The sequence below is a fragment of the Lepisosteus oculatus genome, chromosome 2, assembly GCF_040954835.1.
Source record: "Lepisosteus oculatus isolate fLepOcu1 chromosome 2, fLepOcu1.hap2, whole genome shotgun sequence".
NCBI classification, from domain to species: Eukaryota; Metazoa; Chordata; class Actinopteri; order Semionotiformes; family Lepisosteidae; genus Lepisosteus; species Lepisosteus oculatus.
The window spans coordinates 8894846-8906049 of record NC_090697.1 but is presented as its reverse complement, the minus strand read 5'-3'; the positions used below and the strand labels follow the sequence as shown (position 1 = coordinate 8906049).

General features: G+C 36.8%; 1 long non-coding RNA gene across 2 annotated transcripts; it reads left to right on the top strand.

The window, feature by feature from the left end:
- Positions 1-765: 765 nt before the first annotated feature.
- LOC107078074 (uncharacterized) lies at positions 766-9717 on the top strand. 2 transcript variants are annotated; one of them, XR_001479066.2, is made up of 4 exons: positions 766-830; positions 1174-1259; positions 5995-6137; positions 6239-9717. It is a non-coding gene; the product is annotated as an uncharacterized lncRNA (long non-coding RNA). The 2 variants fall into 2 exon arrangements; XR_001479065.2 differs by having other exon boundaries at positions 1174-1264.
- Positions 9718-11204: the final 1487 nt, after the last annotated feature.

The following is an 11204-nucleotide window of genomic DNA, read 5'->3' as shown; positions in this document are numbered from 1 at the left end:
TAGTTAAGGAAAAACTGTTTGTTCCCTGTGTTGCGTACTCTCATGGTTCTTGTCATCGTCAAACGATACGGCTTTTCACAAAGATATGAGACAAACTGTGAATTAAATTGTTGGACTACTTTCTGTAATTTAAAATTCAGAGAAGTGTTCTGCAACTTATTGACATATAATTATAGTTACAGTACTGTATATTGTTTCAATTTTTTGTACAAAAATGTGTTGGCACCCATAAATACATAAATAATCAGAATGAGCATTTTTCTCAAATGGGGAAAAACTATCAGTTCAATTGAAAAAAATATTATATATTGAGGCATTTTTAATGTGCCAAATTAGAATAGTAACCCATTATATCAGTTGCGTTGTTAATGTCTCCCAATACATATAATAAAAACAACAAACAACAACATCTTTAATAATATCTTTTTAGTTTTAAAGTATTTGCCATGAAGCTCCATTAAACATGTGTTCTTTGTTTTCTGCTTTGTATATATAAAACAATGACCACGGGGCACTGGGAGCCCTGTGTTCCAGAGGTCTTAATTTCCATTAGATTGTGTTGAGAGCTTCAGCTGTTCTTGAGTTCCTGTTTATTACCATTCCTGCTGTTGTGGTTATTAATGTGTGTATTAGCTTGCTCACTGTTTGAGACTCTTGCTGTACAGAGTACTGGGGATAGTCGTGACCCTGGACATGCCTGGGAAATACAGTATTAGGAATAGGGAGGGACTTGGCTAGCACACTGTCCTGCGAGTGAGGGAGGGAGTGTGTTCTCTCTGCTGCTCTGTGTCCTGCTATCTGGCAGAGCTGAGCAGTCTGTTGCAGATACTGTAAGTCACTAATTCTCTTATTCTATTGAAGTGCAGATATTTTATCTCCCATTCTTGCGATCCCACAATAGCACTTTGTTAATGCTGCTCGCTGGTACATGTTCGACAATGTATTTAGAGGGAAATTAATTTGAACATTTTTTACATTTCTCAATGTCAGGTTTTGAAATGCAGACAAAAGTACATCTAAATCTAAAAGGGCATTCAAAAATGTTTGCAAGTCTCATACGGAGACTTTGATACAAATTCGAATACGTTATTGACAGCTGTATACAGTACGTACTTTTTATGCATGATTTTAAGTTTGTATTTAGAAATTGGTAATGATTGTGTTTCTTACCAGTGTCAGGACAGAACTCTGGAATTTTCAAAACACGGAGCAGCGTGCAGTGACAGATTCCCCAAGGATTTTCCTGCACAGGCATGGATGTAAGGTTTGTTAAATGTTGAAGATGCCTCTTGTCATCACGTCACACGGCGATGTCATGTCAGAGAATTGATCAGACAAAGATGTGGACTTTAAACAAGTCTGTGCCAGTAGCCATATCACCCTGAAACTCACAACTGGAAACCCACTGAAACTCAGGAGATACCAGCCTGGTCAGTACCTGGATGGGAGACCTCCTGGGAAAGCTAAGGCTGCTGCTGGAAGAGGTGTTAGTGGGGCCAGCAGGGGGCTGCTCACCCTACGGTCTGTGTGGGTCCTACTGCCCCAGTACAGTACTGGCACACTGTGGCTACCGTCACATCATCCAGTTGGGGCTGCACACTGGTGGTGGTGGAGGGGATCCCCATGTTCTGTAGAGCTCTTTGAGTGGAGTGTCCAGAAAAGTATTATATAAGTGTAGGCAATTATTAAGCAATCAATCATAGCATAAAAACATCATACTACAAAAAAATAAGGCTGAATGGCTGAAAGGTTATGGATGGGCACTATATTAACTATTAGATTTCCATACGAAAACCGTAGAACTTGCAAGAGTATCGCACTTCTGCTGTAAGTATTGAAAGTCCTGTGTTATCAAGTATTGGCATCGTATTTTGAAAGAATTTTCTTGGCATCTTAAAAGTTTCTGTGAGATGTGTACCCTGAAACCTCACTTCGAAAGTTTACTATCTGACAGCAGAGCCCAGTAAAGAGTTGCGGGGTCTCTCCAATACTGATAGAGTAGATTGTGTCTTTTCTGGTTTATGGTGATAAAACATAGGTTAACTAATGGGATTCTTGTGGCTAAGACTGAATAAATAAAATGGAAACAACAGCAGCTTCACTCATTTTTCACCATAGACTTAGCTGGAAAAATTATGAGCTTTTATGTACCTTGTCATTTGGATAGAAGCCAATCCTATCGTGCTCACAAAAATGCCCAATTGAAATTGTTTTATATTCATTATTATTGTTGTTATTATTTCTCTGCAATCTAGCGAAAGGCAATTTGTCTGCTGAACTGCTAACACCTAACGCCTTTATTTTCCATATAGCTATTAATGATATAGCCATTGCTGTGTGTGGTAATGGAGGTGACATAGTTTACCTGTTTTAAATAAAGCTGAAAAGTACCAACAACAGTTGCATACAGTTTGTTAAACTAAGAGTATTCATCTATGAAGTCTTTACCAAAGGTTTTAATGCGGCAACATGAGATATTACAGGCCACTCGACACAATGATGTGATCAAAGGGATCGAAAGAAGCACCTTGTAAGTTTTAAGCCTCCTCTTTTGTCTACTGAAGAAATGTAATATGCTCCTCGTTTCCCATCAGTCGGAACTGTTTTTTTATTGAATGCCATCCTGCATTCTAGCCGCCTTGTTGTGGTGCTGCCAGGGGGAGAGGTTTGTCAAATCCACCATCCCACCTCTTTCCAAGAGTGTTGGGAGTTTGGGAGTTGTGGCCACAGCAGTACTGTACTGTATGTTTGTGTTGCTTTTCGGAAGTTGGTGGTGATTATTTGGACACCAGCGGTTTTAAAATTAAAAGCATAGGAACATGAAATGATTTGTAAATGAGTGCAGTTGTTTTTCCCGTCTAACTCCATGAAGTTTCAGTAACTTGTTGATCTTAGTCCTGTTCTGCATTTTACTGTATATGCTCATTTCCTTACACCCCATTGGTGCCCTCTTGTTTATACAGTACTTTACTGTTGATGCTGAAGAAGTTCACAGGGCTGACTTTGTCACTGCCTTTGAGGATTTTGAATATAGAACTTGCATCAGATCCTGGTAGAGTCTTCTCTCTTCAAGACTTAGTTCAGTAAAGATCTGGTTGCTGTTCTTGGGAAGGATTCCAGAGATAAAAATATTTGAGATATTGTGGTGACTAATGTTGAATGCAGTATTTTCAATTAAGTCTTACTGGTGCACTGTGATATTTTATTCTAAAATCACTTTTGTAAATCAATTTTATGCTTTTACACTAACTTTCTGTTTACCTTTATATTGCTTTTCCACTTTTCCATCTTAGTATGAAGACGAATATGATATGGTATATCAACATTAACACCTAAGTCTTTTACACAGATATCTTCTTCATATTCATTATTCTCTAATTTTGCACGTAACACTCTGTAGCTGTTTGCATTAAATGCAGTTGGTGATATGTTTGTCCAGTCTTGAATTTTGTCCAAATCTTTTTAAAGTGCTATTGCATCTTGTTTGCTAATCCTACTGTTTTGTATCTGCAACCTTTACTACTGTAGATTACGGCCTTTTTATATAAATCAGAAAATGCAGTAGCTCTGTGGTACAGTAATCTGTACTTTCTGTTTACTATCCAGTTAACTAGTTATAAACATAAATGAATTTAATTGAATGCCTACAGGTCTTAATTGGCGGAATAATTTTGTATGTGGAAAATTAACAGAAGTCCTCTGAGAGTTTAAAGTATAATAACATATTCCATTTGAACTGATTACTGCTGTTGTTTATTCAAAGGGACAAGTTATTATCAAGATCTTCTGTTTCTAAATCCATGTTGACAGTCCCTTTGCAGTTTTGGGGATCTTATTGGGATACAAGAAAATGTCTAATTTAGTTCTAAGAATTGTTTACATAACCTTGTCTGTAAAAAATAAGGCTTAGTGGTCTATACTTATTTGGTTCTATTATTTGGTCCATATTAACAATGGGTGCTACTGATGTCTTAAATGACTGCTGGAAAAGTCGTGTCGACATAAATGAGGAGCATCCCTATTTCCTCAAATATAATTGATAAAATACCATCGGCCCCTGACAATATGTCGTAAATGCTTTTATTACCCGTGATACTTCTTCCTCTTTTATGATAATATTATTAAATATGGAACTTTGTCCTTCCTCAGCATGAGACAGGTTGGTGACTTTTTTCTTGGTGAAGAAGTGAATGAAATACTCATTTATAGTTACAGTATTTCCCTTTTTACTGTGTAAAAATTGAGATCTGAGTTGTCTCAGATAAATGCTATTAGGAATAATCCTAAAAACTGTATCGTACCAAATGAGTGAATCTCATACCAAACCATAACCCCGACCCAACCAAGACAGACTCAAGGCAGTTTTATTCTGTGTTATATATAGTACTATTGTTCATGTCTTTTTCTCAGGACCCACATTTAGCATTGTGAATAGTTCATATTAAAGGTCAGAATCATTAAAAGCCAAATTCCCACTGATTTCAAATTAATCCCTTCTCCACACTAGCACACTGCTGATGTTCCTGCCCATATTGTTGAGGAAATGTCTTTTGCATATCTTACAGATAAAATGATAATATATCTGCCTCTAGTAGCTCTAAAGTCCAGCAGCGGGACTTTCACTGACACACCCAGTCAATCAGTATCACTACTGCTGTTGTTCACAGGATTGCTTAGAGCGCAGTAGAATTGATTTATTAAGAAAGGTTTCCTTCCAGTCATGACATATACAGGACACATGTGCACTTATTTTTAACTGGTTCCAAAGAAACAATTCCAATAGCAGTGCTTTAAAAACAGAACCGTGCTCGCTTGTGGTTGATGTGGTTGACCAGTGTCCCGAGATGAGGAAACATCATTGGAGCCAGTTTATTTGTTAGACCTGAGTACAAATGCACATGGATTTTGGAACCATAATAGACTCAGCAATGACATGAAAAGGATGACAGTGTGCTGTGCAAGCAGAGGTGGCAAACTGTGGTGATTTGTAGCACTCTCTACTCTGCTTAACTCAAAAGGAACCAGGATGAGCTCTGGGTTGACGAGTCGCAGTGCCTCTGATAAGAACTATTTTTTTTTACTGTATAATGTACAATTGTAGGCATTTCTCAGACTGACTTCACTCAGAGGTACACAACCTGTTCTTATACACCCTTTCACTAGCAAGGGCACATTTCTTCTGTAATGGACAGAAAATGCAACACAAGTAGACCTACAAATCTTGTTTATCACCAAACTTATGAGTTATCTACTGCTTCTTTCTTTTTCTTTTGGGATTAGCTAATCTGCTCTTCCACTCTACCTGATATCAAGCTGTCAGAGAGTTAATGCATTGCACCCAGCAAGACTATCTATTCTACTCCTCTTATCCATCAAACCACCCTGTTTTGACAAACGGTACTGAAAGAATGTATGACAGAGTGGAATACTGTGTGTATGATCTGAGCCTACTTTCTATTGTGTATGTGGCCGCTCACTAATGCTCCTAGTGCTCACAGTGGCAAAATGAGGAGGACCAAGCCCAGTGAAACCTAGCCTAGTATTTCACTGCCTGATTCTTCACACGCACACAGGTCTACATGCCTATTCTTTTTTGCCCTTTCCAATAAAATGAAAAAAAAAAGTATTTTAGCACTTTCTATGGGTAAAAAACAATGTGAGGTATTAACCACCCTTTGCAATGTGATCTACCATTATAGTTGCTTAATGGAATAAATCAAGGACAGATACTGGATTCCTGCTTCAATGATTTATAAGTGACTTTCAGGTCAAGAAAGACATGATCATAGATCTACGTGATCTACAGTAATCGATCCGAGAAAGAAAAAATAGAGCTTCCTGATCTCAGTGTTACCTTTTTGCTTTTTACTTGATTAATTAAAAGAAGAAAAGTAGAATATATTTTTATCTCATGAACTCACACAGGAATCATTGTATTCAGTCAAGAAGAGCAAGTGTGTCCACAAATTAGAAGTTTTATTTTCTTGATTTCAGGTTCTGGGTTCTTCCAGAGGTGGCAGCAGGGAGAAGGACCAAGAAGATGAGTCTTGAGAACATACAGAGGAAATGAAAATCATTTAAAAGAAGCATGTTTATGAAAAACAGTGCAGCTCAAAGTGATTTAGAGCTCGAAAGCCGTATGTATTGTATTGTATGTGTGATGTGGATTATATTCTATTGTCTGGAAGTTTGCATGCCAACCAATGTAAGATGACTAGATGCTTTTTGTCATCCTAAGGTCCAGCGGGGGTGGCTCCAAGGATTCCTCGACACGTTCATCAGAAGTAGCAAAGCTGTGGTGACCAAGTCCAGAGGCTCTTCTCCGTAGTATTTTAATTAAGCACATTTTTCACTGATAAATTGCACACCCATAGTCATAACATAACAAACTTCAAAAACATAAATCATACTTCCTGTGCTGGAGTTATTTGCTGTGCTGTATCCCGAATTCTTGCTTCACTACTCCCCTCTGTCCCTGTATGGCATAAAGTGGTTAGAAAATGGATTGATTGATTGCTTGATTAATATATTTAACAGCATTAGGGTTAGGGCTACAGCCCATAGTTAATTACAATTCTATATTCAGCATTGCAGTATTATATTTTTTAATGTTAAGTCTGTTTTGTAAGGTGTCAGCAATATGCACGAACAATATTGAAAGGGTGACCATTTATCACAAGACTGCAGTTATGTCCCCTGAGACCTCTAGTCTCTTCTGGGTTTTCTCTAGTTAAGCGTTCACCTACTTAATTGGCCCAATTAATTGATTTCCTGGCTGAATTAAATCCAGGCACCAGAAGGTTCTGTAAAGAGAACAGGACCTAAGGATCTTCTAGTTTTCATTCAACCTCTATTCCTTTCAGTGGAACAAATTATTGAATCAAGAAGTTAAGTCACCTATTCGTTTACATATTAATCTGCTGCTATTCGCAAATTACCTGTGTACCTAAATCCAAGATTAGAAATCCACACATAAAAGATTGGAGTTGAGCATTCATGTTGTATAAGAAGATGATATTCCAAGAGATACTGGAGATATTCTGTACCCAAAGAGTAGCAGGGGTATGGACCAAGTTACCCTGCCATATTGCTGAAGCCAATACCCCGCTTTCTTTCAAAACGTGGTTGATAGGCTCTCTGGATCAATAAGCCACTAACTACCAAATGTTTGTAACATTTCTTTTGTTCTTATGAGTTGTCCATACAATACCTACTTCACAATGAGGTGGTGCTTTTTCAACATTTGACACTACTGTATGTCTTGCACCCTGACTACTATCAATTCCTGCATTGTTTTAGTTAAATTTATAGACTGAAATAGTTTAATGTTTTTACATTGATACATTATGAGTTCATTCATACTCCAAACCACATTTCTTACAGGTTACCTGTCATACAGTATGAATAATGCAGCATACTTAGCTTTCCAATAATTTTAAAGGACGTGTTCATATCCCTGTCATATTTCTTTCGGTCAAAGAAGCTTATACACCATTATTAAGATTTAATGCAAATATGTGAACGCAAGGCATCAGTTTTAGCATCACTGCTTGTATTTAAATTCGTAGCTACCTCTGAGATGTTTACTGATGTTGCTAACACTGCGCCAATAAAACAATTAAGATATGGAGTGAAGGTAATTACCTGAGATCAGCATTAGACAAATGTGTTATATTGGTTTTAATAATGCCAAGTAATGCTAAAATTGTAAACATCATTAAAACCTAGCCCACGGTGTATTTCCTTCTTCATAAGATGTTCTGCGACTCTTTTCAACTAATCAGTAGTACATACTGTAGTTGTCATGGGTTCATTTTCACAATAGCACTGTAATAAGAGAATGCACACCTTTACACCTTGTTAAAATAAAACAAATGAAAAGTAACTCAAAAGCCAGAGTGCCTTTACAGCAAAAATAAGACAACAGTAAGCAGGGTGATTTCAATCATTCCAGTCATGTAAGCTGAACCGTAGCTCAGGTACAGTATGCCATCGTCAGCTACAGTCATGCCTCAAACTACTTCAGTTAACCTTGCGTTTGATTTTCAGCAATCAGAATTTATACCGGAGCCCAGTGATCTTCCCTTCAAATCCTTGAAGGGCAACAAACCACCAACCAGGTTTTAGAAGGAAGCTAAACCCACTCAATGATTAAAGACTTGGGCATTTTGTATTTGCAATTAAGACCAATTAATTAAATAATTGATTAAGAGATCAGGTAGAATGAGAAATATAAAGGCTGGGAGTCTAACCAAATCTGGATTATACACCTTAAGGCTTTAAAGGGACAGCATTTTAAAAAAAGTAATTATGTGTTTTAGAAATAATTATTTTTCCCTTCTTTGTGGCCCTGGTATGAGATATGAGTAAGGTGAAAGATTACATTTTATGGGTGATGTTATGGCTAGTTTTATTACATGGAAGTTAGATTTTATGTCTTCTACAACTAAACCTTGAAATACAGCATTAATTTAAATTACTTGTGTTAATCTCTTAGAGATGAATGCAAAATAAGATGATTTATTAATATTTAAAATGCTGTATTGCAGGGATGGTGTTACACAATTACTTGTAAGGGCAGCACACAAAACACAAACAGAACAAAGTTTTTTATGATAATTATTAGTAAAATAACTATGTTAATAATATTCCGTCTTTGCTAATTTCAGTACTGAGAACTGATCAGTAAATGAAAAAAAATCACCTTTCTAAGTTGAATTTTAGGATTTGAGTATTTAATTTGTTGTGATTTTTTCTTTTACTAATACTTTTAAATTTTCCCTGTGGCCATACTCCCAGGTGGGGAGATGCTTAGATGCTTACCTTGCAAATTGGAAAAGCTATTTTTATGGAACTATCCCTCCTGTAATAATTCATCTACTGGTATGAAATCCCTCACACAAAGACAAACATTGTTTTATCATTTCATCACAGGACTACGGGGTCTGCTATATTCATCAGCCTCAGCCTTATCCCACATCTAAGCATTTTATTTCACATTTATTACTCTTCTATGATAGAATTAATTCAAAAATTAATTAGAATATTTTTTTGTTGAATACAGTAGTGAACACTGCATTGGTTAAATATGAAAAAATACATATCTTTTAACAGCAGTCTTAGCTTAGGTCATGGTTTATGGTGCACTGTTTTATTTTATGAAAACAGTCCCAAATTGTAATATTTTATGAACTATATATAGTATGCCAGAACCTTCTATATTTTGATGGGAAAAACTCCTGATAAGAGAATATATTTCCTTCTGAAGGATTTTATTTTTAATTTGCTGTGAGTCTTACACAATTGTTCCAAAACCATTGTGATTTTTATTTTTGAATTTTACATCAGACTTCTGTCACACCAGATGAATTTAATTCTGAAACTGTTTTTGCTACAGTTATCAAAAAAATGTATCCCATGAACACTAGCAGAACTTTCATCAGTTTCCAGCGCATTTTTGTGAAACAGTTTAGATGTTAATTACTGTATTGTGGCCTTGAAAAAATGTAGCATCTGCATGATTAATGTGGTCCGGGGTGATCTGTTCACGTAAATTATGATTTTTCTCTAAGCAGAAATGACATTTCAGTACATTGGTGCAGAACATCAGTCATGTGTGCCTCAGAAAATACAAATAGAGCTGTTTAATATTAAAATATTTTTTTCATATTAAAAGAGACTTCGTTTCTTTAGAGTTCAGAATGAAGAGAGAACACAAGTGGAAACTACACAGAAGTGTGTTTAAAACTATAGTAGGAACGGAAGACACTTCTATACCCTAAGGGTTGTAGGTGTGTGGACGAGCTACACAGCCATGTGGTTGAAGTCAATATGGTTTCAAGAAATGCCTGAATGAGATTTTTAGTTCAATTAGCTACTAACTACCAAATGCGTTAGATGGAATGAATGGCCTCTTCTCATCTCTTTTACTGTTGTTAAAGGTTTATTGTGCTAAAGTTCTTAAAATTTCTACATTTGTTGTTCATCTCAAGAAAAAAAACACCTTCCAGGTTTCTGCTTGGTTACTTATCACTGCAGCTTGAGGCAGACATTTACTGTGGATGATGAAAATGAAATGTATCCAGTCACATTTTTCATTCGAATATCTGAAATAAATTCAAACACGATGTTCAAGAAAATGGATATGTTGTTGTTGAATAGCAAAAATGGAACAGTTTCACTCCATGGGATCCTCCAGAGAACAGCTTGACGAGATTCCTGAATCAATAAGCTAAAGCAGCCAAACAAGCAACATGGGCCTAATTGCATCTTCATGTCTAAAACCTTTTTCATGTTATTATATTGGCTTTAATTAGTGAGGAGAAAGATGAGCTGCACAGAATATTTTTAGAGGCAGAACTGGGAAACAAATTTAACACTTCTTAGTTATGCGGCCTGTAGTTTTCTACTATATTCTGCAAAGGTCAGGGGTCATACTAGTATTGCAATATTGCTTAGATACTGTATGTTGAAATGTCAGCTTGAGCGAGAATACAGTATGTTCTCATCACCCCCATCATTTATTCCTAATAATCATTAAGGCCCAGCATCATTATTTTTAGTTTCCCCCTTTCCCTAACCCCGTCTCCATTAGTGGCCCCTTCCTCTTTCTGCTCTGGAGAAGGGCCACCCCCTGATAAGGACTTGCTCTCCGGAGTTACCACCATCTCTCACCCTCCCCACAGCACCATGTGTCCCAGCCATTAAAACGATGTGCCGTTGCTAGTACTGCAAGAACAAATCCCCACATTTATCAGGGTCGTGCCACAGCTACAGACTACTGAGACTATTGAGCACATTGCCATTTGATTGGTGCCATGGAGGCAGTTCTGACAATAATATAATATAATATAATGGCAATGTTTGAGCTCACTGTGTATGTTTCCTACTGGCCTCCTCCATAGCGCATAGTCTATCAACACCTCGCTTCAGCCACAGGGGCCCTCAGACATATAGTATTCAATTCAATTCAATTCAAGGTGCTTTATTAGCATGACCGATAGGTACAATCAGTGTTGCCAAAGCAAATAAAAATAAAAAAATTAACATAGAACAAAACAAAAAATAGAAGTAAAATAAAATCTACAGACATGTTACAGACATTTACAACAAAGACATATTATATAATATTGACATATACTGTAGGCGGCTGGAGCATTATTGGGAGACGGACTCACTGTTCCTCAGGCTGTGACAGGAGATCA